The sequence below is a fragment of the Hypomesus transpacificus genome, chromosome 1, assembly GCF_021917145.1.
Source record: "Hypomesus transpacificus isolate Combined female chromosome 1, fHypTra1, whole genome shotgun sequence".
Taxonomy (NCBI): Eukaryota; Metazoa; Chordata; class Actinopteri; order Osmeriformes; family Osmeridae; genus Hypomesus; species Hypomesus transpacificus.
Window position 1 is genome coordinate 9,379,962 of NC_061060.1, and position 13,446 is coordinate 9,393,407.

General features: G+C 45.0%; 1 protein-coding gene across 8 annotated transcripts in view; it reads right to left on the bottom strand.

Moving 5' to 3' along the window:
* Positions 1–13,446, bottom strand: part of elf1 (E74-like ETS transcription factor 1) — a 35,823-nt gene that overhangs the window by 15,311 nt on the left and 7,066 nt on the right. For 3 of the 8 annotated variants that reach the window (XM_047024875.1, XM_047024866.1, XM_047024836.1), the window contains exon 1: positions 12,021–12,304. The exons of 2 other annotated variants lie outside the window; for them this stretch is intronic. The gene's annotated coding sequence lies outside the window, so the exon portion shown is untranslated. Of the gene's footprint in view, positions 1–3,739; positions 3,824–12,020; positions 12,305–13,446 lie in introns of those variants that run through there. 3 more of the 8 variants (XM_047024884.1, XM_047024893.1, XM_047024856.1) reach the window with 2 other exon arrangements.

Sequence of the window (13,446 nt, forward strand, 5' to 3'; positions counted from 1 at the left end):
GGAGAGGGAGTGAACAAGGAGAGGAGTGGAAGGGCTGGAGCTACTCAATGCACAAGACTCCACAGAGCAAACAGTGAGCCTGTGACTTGGCCTGGGTGGGGCTTCTTTGGACAAACTCAGACTTCTAGAGGCAGCGTGTCTCCAAGGTGGATTGTGTCATGTGATGTGGGTGATGTGATCGGCTACAACCCAAAAGGGTTATAAGCGAGTCGACGGGTCGTCTTTACATGCACAGCACACTGAGCAGGGAACAAACAGCACGCTTCACCACTACAACATGGCTGCTGGCGTTTGCAATAACAACCAATTAGAGCCAGGCTTCATGAACAAACGCACAGTTCCCAGAAGGCCCAGTTTCCCCCGCTTTGGTCTCCTCAGCTGAGCTCATTGTTGACCATGAAAGGAGGTAATTTAAGCAGATTGAATGACTAGGCAATGAGTCACCATGCATGTGGCTAGCGCAAACATTGTGGGGAAGAAGACAACCAAAACTAAGTTGTACTTCTCACTCATGTTCCTCTCCTGTTACAAGATGGTGCTGACATTACCCGGTACTTTAGGGGAATTTGATTTGACAGTCATGGATTTGTATAGGGATAGTGCCCGATCAAACACTCACTGACCCAGCCCCACTGGAGTGAGATCATGGCTGCAGTGATGTCAGCGGTTGTGAGAGAGAGAGAGAGAGAGAGAGAGAGAGAGAGAGAGAGAGAGAGAGAGAGAGAGAGAGAGAGAGAGAGAGAGAGAGAGAGAGAGAGAGGGAGGGAGGGAGGGAGGGAGGGAGGGAGAGAGGGAGGGAGAGGGAGAGGGAGAGGGAGAGGGAGAGGGAGAGAGGGAGAGGGAGAGGGAGAGGGAGAGGGAGAGGGAGAGGGAGAGGGAGAGGGAGAGGGAGAGAGTCTCAGAATAGCTCCAGATCTGACAAGCACTCTGGAGAAAAGGGAGAGAAAGGGAGAGGGAGGGGTGCTGAGGTCTTTCCTGCTTGGCAGGGAAACAGACTGGCATTCCTGGCATTTCGGAACACACACAATTTCCCAACACAGGTTTCGACCTAGCAGATAGTGCCATTAAAAAGAATGGCAGCAGGTATAAATCAAAGTCCTCTGTTCATCTTCCACACAGGGTTGAACAAGCTGAAACACAGCAATCTATTACGAGCATTCATCTGGCCACTGTGGAAAGGTGAACTTCAATAGTGGACAGAAACTGAAGCCTTGGATTAATTTCCTGGAGGTTAACCCAATGCAGCTGTATGGACAGAGTAACAGACCAGTAGAACAAATACCAAAATGCAAGCTGGCACAAAAGACCCAGGTCAACATCCCAGTCATCTAGGAGTCAGTAGAGAAGTGCTGCTCTGCAAGAATCTACTGGGTTCCTGTAGGGGAAATGACTCAGTGATCGGATGCCAGTCAGTTCCTGCAGGCCTTTGATAGCCTGCATAGCGCCAGTGGATCAGGGGATCATCTGTTGAGCCATTTAACTCAACAGGGAGAGAAAAACACCCACCGTGAACACGTGACAAGGTCATTCTGCTCCCACCGTGAACACGTGACAAGGTCATTCTGCTCATATTTAACAACACTAACCGAGCACAACTTTGACAGACTACAAACCCCTAGTTGAACATGGTCTCAGGTGATGAAACATCAAAGTGAAACATGTGATGCACTTGACAGCGCAGCACGTATAACCTTAAGCGATGCACTATCAGGCACAGGGAGCACAGGCTTTGAAAGCAGACTAGCCAGTTGAGGGTGAGTTATCCACAGCAGTAAAGGTCAGAGTCCCTCTGGAGTGGCTGTTTGCTAATTCAATAGAGTGAGAGAACAGCAATTAAGGAGCTCGCTTGATGCGAGACAGGGAACACACACAGACATCTTTCACCACAGCAACCTACACCAGCATGTCTGTAAAGTAGACATGCTGGTGTAGGATCCCCTCAGCGGACCGCAGCTATACACATGATGTGGCACGATGACTACATGTCACTGTGTGTTTAAACTAAACTTGGGAAATACTTGATTGGGCTGACATAAGGGGTTGCCATGCAAAAGGGAGATCCATGGTCTGAATGGAGGGACAGGGCACATGAACAGACACCCCTTAATGACAGACAGCTGTTTCAGAGCCTGGAAAACAAGACTGGAGAACACAGACAACAAAGCAGGCTGCCGGCCTCCAGCCCTAAGCTGACGTCTGGCTGCTGTCAGAGCGTTGGGAGGCAGCACTGGTGTGCCAGAACCTAATGAAGACTGAGGGGAAAACGCCACCTCCAGCACAGGCTTTCAGGGAGAAATGGAATTTAATCTGATCTTTTGCGAACATGGTACTTTTCCACATTGCCCCTCGAGGGCTGTGATGGGAGAACACGAGTACCCATTCCTTTCTGAGAGGCTTGGCTTGCTAGGCTAACATGCTAGCTCTGAAGAGCCAACTCTCGATAGGGGACACGAGAGCATGCCTTCACCAAAGTGTTTCAAAAGCTAATGACACCTTATCCGACATGCAACGCCTTCAGAGAAGCTTGTAGGTCTTTCACACGACTTTAACACAAACAATAATCCCTGCCTCACACGGCATACCAACACTTTTTTGGATGGGGCTTGTAATCAGACTTAAAGCAGTTTGCTTCCTTTGTCTTGTCTTTCTTGACATTTGACACACTAAACATTTACTAGCACGATGGGCACCGCAAGAGAAGGGGGGATTTGAGTGGTGTATCTTTGGAAGAAAAGTCACAACCACAAACTGACCTGTGAATCCTGCAGTCACAGGAAATGCATCACTGAGCAATGGGTTTCCGCTACTTCCTGTCTGTTAAACCACACTCAGAAACAAACTTCTCTCTTCGCAAGAGTGGAAAGTTCTTTTACATCCCCCTTCCTTTCATTTGACTGATAAGAGCTTGTCCTCAAGTAGTAGTAGTAGTAGTAGTAGTAGTAGTAGTAGTAGTAAGGCAAGGATCTTTTCAATATTTAAAATACTTTATTTAAGATTAGCTCCTTAAAAGCACCTGTCTTTTTACATGGAAACTAGAGCAGTGAAACAGCAGACCTATTGAAATACCATGAACAGAATGGCTACCTTCAGAAAATCTACCTTCAAACAAAAATGTAACTTGGAGAGCAAGATTATTGTTAATCAGAAAGGTTTAGATGGACTAAGATAGTCTGATAGGATCCTCACCATTCAGCACAACTCCACACACCACCACCCACCCATACATCACTCTTTCGGATGTGTCGCAGTGAGGCTCTGCTCATTGGTTTCACACCAATTCTGAGAAGTAGAAGCACGTGTCAAAGTGGTCCCTACAGAAGCCCTAAATCTGCAGTTCATTACATCAAAATTGAAACCTTTTTATTTATTTTTATATAAAACAGATAGTGCTAGGTGTGTACAGAGCAGGGCCCCAGAATATCTTTTTTCATCAGCCATTTATTTATTTAACGATTGGTACTGCCTTAGTAACCCTAACCCTAACATGCTTAGTCTTACAGCCCGCCCTCTAGGTGATGAGCATACTGTGGAACAACCCTACATTGCAACTTCAGTCCTCCAATATGTCCCAGCATTACCATTTTGTCTAGCTATTTCTTAGCATGAAACCCCCCATTTCACACAAACATATCTTACATGAATACATTAATACCAGAACCTGATAGCACAAATGATCGATCGAGACATCATGATCACCATTGTTTCAATCAAAAAGGTATCACGATTCACTATATCTTACCAGTCACCAAGGAGCTCAGAGAGATCAAGACCAGGTATTCTGATGGTCACATGGTGAGGTCCTCTGTCAGATCTACCCCCAGAGAAAAAAATTCTCATGTGTGTGTGCAACAGGCCACACACAACGGAGGAAGAATACTAGTTGTGAAAAGAGGACAGGAAATTGCAGCAAGAGCTTGAGCACACACAAGCCTGCCACCATATTAGAGATAGAGCATGAGATCAGTGCTGTGTTGCTGTTTTCCATGAAGCCACTCGACATGTTAGCCTTTGCCACGTCGTCATCATCAGCAACAGAAACAGACATCAAACGGACTACAGATATGAGTAAATCTACGCAAAAGAGGAAACATGAAAATCCCACGTTGGAAGATGAGTCTTAGTTCACGGCTGGCCCTCAATTCTATTGATACGAATGCCAAGTAAAATATAGGGTCACACGTTAACTTTTTCACCCTACCTATAAACTTTTTCACAAACACATGGTATGAGCATGGCTTATGCATTGTAACAAAGGCATATTTATTCATTCGTCATGTGCAAACTGTCATGCAATACCTTGTTCTGTAAGAGATAACGGTTTTAAGTGGAAAAACACAGACACCAGAGTTATGCATTTCTCCTCATCTGGGCTGCCCATGACTTTCCCCTTCAGAATGTTTGTCATGCTTCAGTTTGAATACTTGTCTGTTGTTTTGGCTTCTGAGAGAGAACAATGTGGTACATGACACAACTGGAAGAGTGAAACACTATCAGCCTCCTAGAGCATCCTAACACAGCAAAGAAACCAACAGATACCACGTCCGAGCATATGGCCATGATACCATTGTCACCTTTTGCACACAACTAAAACACTCCACTGCTCTCTTGCTTAAAACAAGGTTGAAAACGTACTTTAATCTCTTTGGGGTTTGATGCTAACTTGTGGTGAATCTGAGTGGGTGTGAAAAAGCCCCTCCCATGCCCTTTTATGCATACACACACACACACACACACACACACACACACTGATGTGTTTACATACATACCGATGCAGACATGTCAGAGCACAGGTTGCTCGAGGGAGTGGAATCAGAAAGGACCATACCCGGCACATACCAGCACAACAACCATGCTTTACACACACACCCACTCATCGAGTGAAAACAAAACCTACTGTTCAATTCTTGCCTCTTCCCCCGTACAGCAAACCACTAAGATGTGGTGTCAATTCTCCCAACCAGGCACCCAGGTCACATGTTTTGCAACACGTTCTCCAAGATGCAAGGTTCATAGGATGGCATTCCACTAAAATGGAGGACAAAAACAGCCAAGATAAGCTTTGTTGTTGCTTTGCCTCCATCAAAACGAAGCACCATGCTGAAGGCTGAGTGACAGCATACCAGGCCTGTGTCTCTTGGAGCGGGGACTTGGGATTCTGAGAGCTCTAACGAGTATGCATACCAAACAGGTCTGGACACAAGCAGGCTGGTGAGTCCACCTCTCGTTGGGCAGGCATGCTGCACCACACAACACGCAGCACGCCCACGAAGCCAAGCTGCAATCCTCTGCTTCAGCTGACTCCATCTTATCACAGGCTTATCACAGGCTTTGGGCTCCAAAGCTTCCATGAGTTAAGACAAATGGTTGCATCTCAATTGGGCCTTGCATGGGAGACAAAAAGGTCTACCAGCTGAAATGGCAATAAATTGTGAAGATGATGACTTTGTTTGCTGAGTCAGTTGGTGAAGCCACGGATTAAGGCTGAAACAGGCTCATTTGCAGCTTTAGTAAAGATTTTGAGATTAGGAAAAAGTGAGCTGTCTGTAAACACCCAAACAATCACCAGATCAGCTCTTACAATGTTATCCCCGCCAAAGCCTGGCAGATATGGACCTCTAACAGCTTAAAAGCTAAGACTGAGGCTAAGATTGATAGAGAGGCTGAGAGACAGTTCAATTCCATCAAGTGGGTTTATCTAATTTCAGACAGCAGGATACCAGGTTAGTAAAGTATAACATATCTGCACTCCAGGCCCTAATCTAATCTACAAAGCAGTAAAAGTTTGTCTCAGGCCCTGTCTCAAAATGACTGACGAGTCATTCCTTAGTGACATCACACAGATACACCTCAAATCAAGACCAGGGATAACAATTGTTTTGAGTGAACTAAACCAGCCTTAGAACAGCTTTTATGTCTTCACCTGAGTAATTTGGTATTGCCTGTCTGAAGTGTTACAGCACTAAAGGAGCAGCGTACACGTAACTCTGTCAACAAAGTCTCATGGTTTTGAGGGAGGAGTCAGAGCGGAGAAAGAGGTCAAAGTTACATGAAGTAAAGTTAGAAAACTGTAATTGTCAGGTTAGTGAGTAAGCTTTGTTCCCTCAGAGCCTATCCCCAAGTAGGTTGACAAGGCAGTGTACAGTTTTACTCCTTGAGATTTCAAAATCACTTTAAACTACAACATTTTACATGTGAAAGTAGTTGAAAATTCTGTCTGTGTTTTCTTCTCCTCCAGGCATTGTTTGGGGCTGTGTGCAGCTTGGAGAGAGGTTAACCAGCCCAGGTCAATATTTGAGAAGCAGCACAGTGCTTTATGAAACGGATCGTTTGTTTATGATAGCAGAATGATGAGGAAGGTGGACCATTGGAGCAGGAGATGAGGACAATAAACGCCATGGCCATGGAGACAAACAGAGAACACTGACCTGGGCTTGTGTAACAAGCGCTACATGACAAAGTGTTATTGTTCAACCACTAGATATGGGGCAGACAAGTACAGGCTATGTGACCCCTGTGATCATTGTGCATAATATTTGTCCAAACATGAAATGTAATTGATTATGACATACACAGAGTATTGCAAAACTGGGAAAGAGTCTGTTACTTCTGTATGTTACACTGGTTCTACAGTGAAAAGGTTCTACATGAAAGTAACATACAATGATCTCTGGGGGTTGGGGGGGTACTGTGACTTCCCCATCTGATAATCACAATGCCAAAACAGATATGGTAAACAAGGAGTGGCTGTTGCTTAGCAACAGTGCCACAGAGAGGGTTTGTGAAGCTGGCGCAGAGATGTGTCTAGTGTGTGTGTGTGTGTGTGTGTGTGTGTGTGTGTGTGTGGTGTGTGTGTGTGTGTGTGTGTGTGTGTGTGTGTGTGTGTGTGTGTGCGTATTAGGGGCTCCTTCACTAACAGCGCTCGGGTGTCTGAGACCACACACACTACAGGCTGAGCCTGAAAGTGAGACACATGGAAACAAACATACAGGACAGTATGAGAGAAAAAAGAGACAGATAGTGACCTAAAGACAAAGAGATGGAGGGGGCTGCCATTATTGGAAGTGACGCCCCTTTAGGGTTCTTCAAAAAGCTTGTCTCTGTGAAGAAGTAAGTGGGTGCAAATGAATCAAGCAACTGAGAATTGGCCATTTTCAAGCTCCAATATACCAGCATCCATTTCCTGACTAAATCTCTGAGAGAAAGAAGGATAATCATGTAAATGGTGCCATCATTCACAGCTCAGACACTCAATTGAACAATTTAACGCTGGGAGAGGAAAGGAAAATGACTGTTTTGCTGCCAATGAGGTGGAACTAATGAGCACCACTTGAGAGGAGGTGGTGATTAAGGTAAAAGGTGAGTGAAAGAGGACAAAGTTCTCTCCTAGTTTCGACTTGAGTTTAAATAGATAGGCAGTTTTCCAGGGAAAATATGTGTCACACTATCGGTTGTTGAAGTGTTGGGGTTTCAATTCATCCGATTCCATTTTCAGGGAGCAACTTTGAATAAGATTTGTCAGAACATGTTAACGTATCTGAGCACCGCTGTACAATTGTGTCTTCAACCTGCCCCGTCACACTTAATAGTGAGGTTTGAGTCTAAGATAAAACACCACTATTGATCTACCCTCATCTGAGAAGAACAATCATGACCTGGCAAAAACTGCTAGCCGGCCAGCCTGTGTTACTGTTTACCACATTAGCATTGAACATCAGTGTCCAAAGGCGAGCAGTTCTCAGGGAGGGGGGTATTTCAGCTCCACTTCTGAGAAACATGAGCAATGACATCATAAAAGTATTCTTAGCATTCTTGTGTTGAAAAGGAATCCACACAAGGAGTCCCTGAACAGATACAGTGCATGGTTCCATGCAACATAATTCAATGCTGGAGACTTAACAAGGCCTCAAACTACTTTCAGATGCAACACACCACAAAGAACTAAGAATCACACGACTCTGCCTGGTAGCCATTGGGTTTTTGTCCACAGATGTTCACACTATGTCAGATGTTTACACTATGTTTAACACAGTGACCACATGCAGCATCTCTTTCTGTGAAACAGTTCTATTCTTGTGCTTCAGACTTGGGGGGCTGGTCTCCATGGATGAGGACCCTTCAGAGTGTCTGAGTGACGAGCGAACACAGAGGAGTGGTAACTGAGCTGGATCACGGTTGAAGCGGACAGTTTTCCACATGGCTGACCGCTGAAGCCCACTCCAGACACGGACACCAGTCAAACTGGTAGTCGGGGGGAAAGCCAAACCACATTCAGACTGGTATTCTTCCAGACAGAGCATGCTCTAGATTGCCTGATTGTAATACACGATGCTGCAGTAAACTCTCTAGTGGTAATGTCAGTGTTAAGACAGCCATCAATCAGACTTGAATGGGTTGAGAGTTGCAAACTTGCTAAGATGTCATTTTGGGGCGCTAGTTTGAGACGCCAAAGGTTGTTAGGGTTTTTCAGGAGGAGTTGGAATGGAAGGTTAAAATGACATGAAAAAAACATTCTATTTTTCTATGTCAGTTAATGCCCCTTTATTTAAAAGTTGAAAAATGCCTTCCAAAAACAGAGCACGTTATCGAAAAAGATAATACATCAAGGCTCCGTAGAATCCCCAAAGTTGTACGTTTTACTGGGTTGCAATATGATTTATCAGTCAAGTCCGCAGTACTGATACCAGTATGTTGTTATTGGTGTCCAACTGAGTGTGCACATTACTTCCAACTTTACCCAACAACACTAAAACTAAATATGCATCACATTGTCACAAATTCTTTGGCCAAGCTGTTGTAACAAGCTAACAGCAGATTTAGATCTGGATCTACATTGCCACAGTGCAGCCATGATGTGGCATAACTGGAAATGCAATCCGTTCAAATAGAAAGGTGTGAGCAGCTATTCCAGGTACAATTATTTCTCTTCCCGGGATTTGGCTGCCTGGGGGCAAATACAGGGTCAAAAACACCTGTCCACACCTTGAGGCTTGGGAGGAGGAGGCACTAAAGGGAAGAGGGGGAGGGGTTGAAGGGACTGATGACCTCATACGATCTTCCTAGATAACCAGAATAAACGGATGTGTAGCATGTGACGATCCTGTGTTGTCCCCAAACGAGATAAGATCCCAATCAGCAGTTCCAGGAACGATATCTCATCTTAGTTTTGGAGATTGTAACCCTACGTTAGGCTGTGATCCTCCTGAGTGGTTGGAATACTGAGCCCTATGCCTTCATCGCTCTTGTCCTCAGTACCTGTGAACAAGGCCCTGCCAGTCCCAGCACGTCAGGGAGGGAAGCGCACTTGCAGCATCGGGAGAGTGTCTTGGTTGCTCAATAGAAAAGGTGAAAAGCATATGGAAACATGATGCAAATGGACCCAGACAAAGAGCCTTCAGCCAGCAGGACAACACAGTGTTCCTCACAAAGCCCTGAAGCCTTCACGTGAATACTGGCCAGAAACAGAAAGGAGTCCACAACAGGAAAAAAACATTTCCCATCAATAGCTGTAAACAGCTGAATACAGTTATATGAAAGTGTGTCTCTGGTCTAGTCTGGATGGATGGGTGCTCCCTTTCATCTCTGTGAGTTTGGCTTGACTTTTTTTGGGGACTGCATCCACCTGAGGGTGGGGGAAGATGAATCAGATCCCCTCTGGCACCTTGTGACCTTCTTCAACCCTTCTCCTTTCACTGAGACCCTAGCTGTCTGAAATCTAAACCCTAAGGTAGACCCAAAAACAAAAGAATGAAAGGCGTGGACAAACCCTGTCCCATCCCCCTCCTCTTAATTACCTGCAGATCAGGCAGCCCTCCCCCTCACACACACACACACACCTCTTCTGAGAGCACCAGAGAATCATTGGCATCCTTCCCGTTGATCCCAGGTAGTATCAAGGCAGCACAAGTGTCAAGCCGGTATGCCACAAGTTCTTATTTACCCATCATCAACCTCAATACGTCAGTTGCTGCCCACGGCCATTCGGTGCCAGCCACAGGATAGGTTACTGAAGTGAGAACCTACCCAACCCTCTACTGTTCCACATGCAGACATGCCAAACCAGTGCTGACTAAACCCAACCCTCATACTTCCTCTCCTCCTCCACGGGCAGGCTTGCAGATCTAATTACAGGCTAAGACTTGTTGACTCTGTATTGCGCGAGGAGCCAACCTGACAAGGCGGCCATCCCTCCCTGCCCTCTGTGTTCATCTCCATCTCCCTCCCCCTCATCAAATCCCTATCCATCCCTTCCTTTCCTCATATCCTCTCCTGTGTATGTGACTCTGTCCCCACCCCCTCCCCTTCTAGAGTCCCTTCCCCTGACCGATCCAATGTTTTCATCCGATGACATGGCCACACCTCAAAACTCTGAGCCTCATTTACAAGTCAAATCAGAGGCCTGGTGGGCTTAGACATGATAGAAAGTCAAGTCAGATGCAAACTCCAGACAATATTATGAACACAAGTGAGCTATTCATCCCAGGACTGAAACTAGGACCGTCTCTTCTGCTGATAGACTTACAGGTGTCAAGGGCTAGGTCTAAATCAAACAGTACCCATGTGAGGGTTTGGCATTTGTTCCCCAATCTCTAAGGAAGGTTTATTTACATGTCTACCCACCAAGCCTGTGTGCATAGGCCCTAAACCTGGTAGACCCTAGGATAGTCTTGATCGGGCCATCCGACAACCAATCAGAAATCTGTTCAAATCACCTCATGGGTGAAGCACATGGTGTAAAACCTGTCCAACAGCTATCTAACTAGAAAACATTCCAGAATATTTACAATAGATCTCCACGTATCACAGAATAACTGGGCACAAGTTCAACATCATGGGGACTATGCGTGTCTTATGACAAACTCAATTCCTCGAGTGATGCTTGAACACTCCTCAAACAGTACAATTTGTACAATGGTGAATGCAGAAGCCCAAATTAGTCTCATGTAGCAAACGGTTCATATGTGTCAGTGCTCAGCCCTTTTCTAGTGAAACAGGAAGCATTCTTTTATCTCTGCTGCAGTGGGAAAGTTTCAGAGAAACAAGAAAGCCACCAAGTTTAGACGCAGCAAATTAACCCTTTGCGTGGTGTGTTGGGGGGGTTTTAACTGTGTACGTAGTAAAAGAGTTGGCATGACACCATTGTTCGCCCCATGAAAACCTGCTAGGTTGCTCCAGCCTACAAGGTGAGCAACATTCATTCTGGGCTCCAGTGAGATGTTTAGGGCCTGATAAGCTCATTAAACAGCACTGACTCCAGCCTGCTATGAGGAGAAGCAATGATACAGTCACAACAGGTTTACAGCTTCTACATACTAGGCTTTGGAACCTTTTGGAGGGGGAAGACTATGCAGATACCTATTACAAACAGAAGAGTGCATTTTATTAGCATTGTGGACAGAAGTCTGTTAACAGGTGCCATGACTGATTATCACTTATTTCTACACCATGACAAGCTCAAAATCCTCATGTGGGCTTGGTCAGGGGGCTTGCAAAACACTGCTCCCTCCCCTGCAGGGGCAAGCCATATAAGGCAATCATTCTCAAGAGAAAAACGACAACAAACATGTGTTAAAGGTGTGTCATGAAAACCCAGCATCATTCCCTCACAATGTGAAAAATACCTTAGCATTTACTTTGTGAGTTAATATGTCCAGCTGGGAAGGGATATTTTACAATAACACTATAAATGATGACCTATGAACTCTAAAGATATTTAATGATGTTATGTTGATGTCTACACAACATTGGTTGATAAGAGCAGTATATTTTGTTCATCAAACTATATTTATTGTGTCATATATGTTAGGAACAAATACAAAGTTTTACACTTGATTGTGTCAAAATGCACTTTCCCAGACATTTTGGATGACCTAGTTCTGCTTTTTACTTCCCTTTGCAATTACAAACCCAAAATAAATACAATAGGCATTATCTTAATGAAATATGCTTGAACCAATTTGTGGAACATGTTTAAGCTTAGTCACCCATATACAAACACAATAACAAACTCAAAAGGTACTAACCTCAAACACAAAGTGCTTGTGTGTCAGGCTCCATATTAACAGTAGAAGTGTCGGATAAAAAAATGACGAGGAAGAAAAACAGCCAGCGATGGAACAAAAAATAATCCAAGAAAGTGTTAACAACTGAACAGAAGGACACAGCTGGCTAAAGCTATGTATTTCTGACTTGCTTTCTACCTCCTTGCAATAAAACTACATTGAAAAGTAAAAAAAAAAGAGAGGAGGCAATGGCTGCTGTTTGAAATTAAAAAAAGGAGAAGTGTGGTGAAGCAACTTGCCCTCTGCCTATGAGTCACGCTCCACAGCAGCCATTGGTAGGGGAGCCCTGAGGCAGAGAGCCTGCACCTGGCCAATCAGGGGCCAGGGCGGGCCCTTGAATGCAAATCTCTTCAGGTAAGCTTCAACAGTGAAGGAGATGAAGGTGGGGGAGGGGAGAAGCAGGGTAGAGCAACAAGCAAGCCACACCTTGTGCAATCTGAAAACGCCAGACTAGGCTTTCCTGCCAAGCAGTGGTGGGGGGAGCAATAAACACACCTGGTCCGGTATGTGCTTTCTTGAGGACAGTCAGACTTTGACCAGGCAATGTAGAGCAATCGAGTCAAGTTGGTTAAAATCAGGGAAGAAACATTTATACCTGCACATCCTAAAGAACACTGGATTGCACGTTAGGCCAGAATAACTTTATTTCCCCACTCTGGAGACTGAAATGAGCTCCGAGATATTTTAGAAGAGAGAAAGACATAGAATCTTGGAGTAATTTCAGGGGAGTATCCCTGGAGGCAATGAAAACCCCCATAAAACAGACTCATCTTTGTGTTTGTTAACTGTGGGAGGTGCAAGAACTGAAGGCTATAAAAAAGGAAACGCCCGCAAGACAGGTCAGGCAAGTGTAGTCCACTGAACACAGCCTCAATGCGTTCTCCTGCATCCAAAAGATGGATGGTATGGTTTACTGGTAGTTTACTTTCACACTCAAATTACTACAGGGGGCCCCTATCACATGCTACTTTGAAGCAACCGTTTGAATTTAATACAGACTAACAAATGCCCACGTCTCCATGCCAACGCTGGAAGAAGGCTACATCATTGTCCCTGTAAGCAAGATCCCCTGTTCACTGCTTGTATTGTTTCTAGGAGAAACACACGCACACACTTGCAGTTCTGCTATAGAAACAAGGAGAGAAAATTCATGTACTCTACTCATAATCTGCTTCACCCTCCTATCTATGTCCCCAATCACTTGCCCCTTTTCACAATTGTGTGTTTGTGTGAATCTTGACAGATATCTTTGTGAAACATGATAGTGCTAACAAACAGGAAGCCAAGGCTTGTGGTGATGTCTGTGAGTGTGTGCGTGTGCATGTGTGCGTGTGCGTGTGTGTGCGTGCGTGCAACATTATTTCTTTGGGGCATAATTTAACCTTGA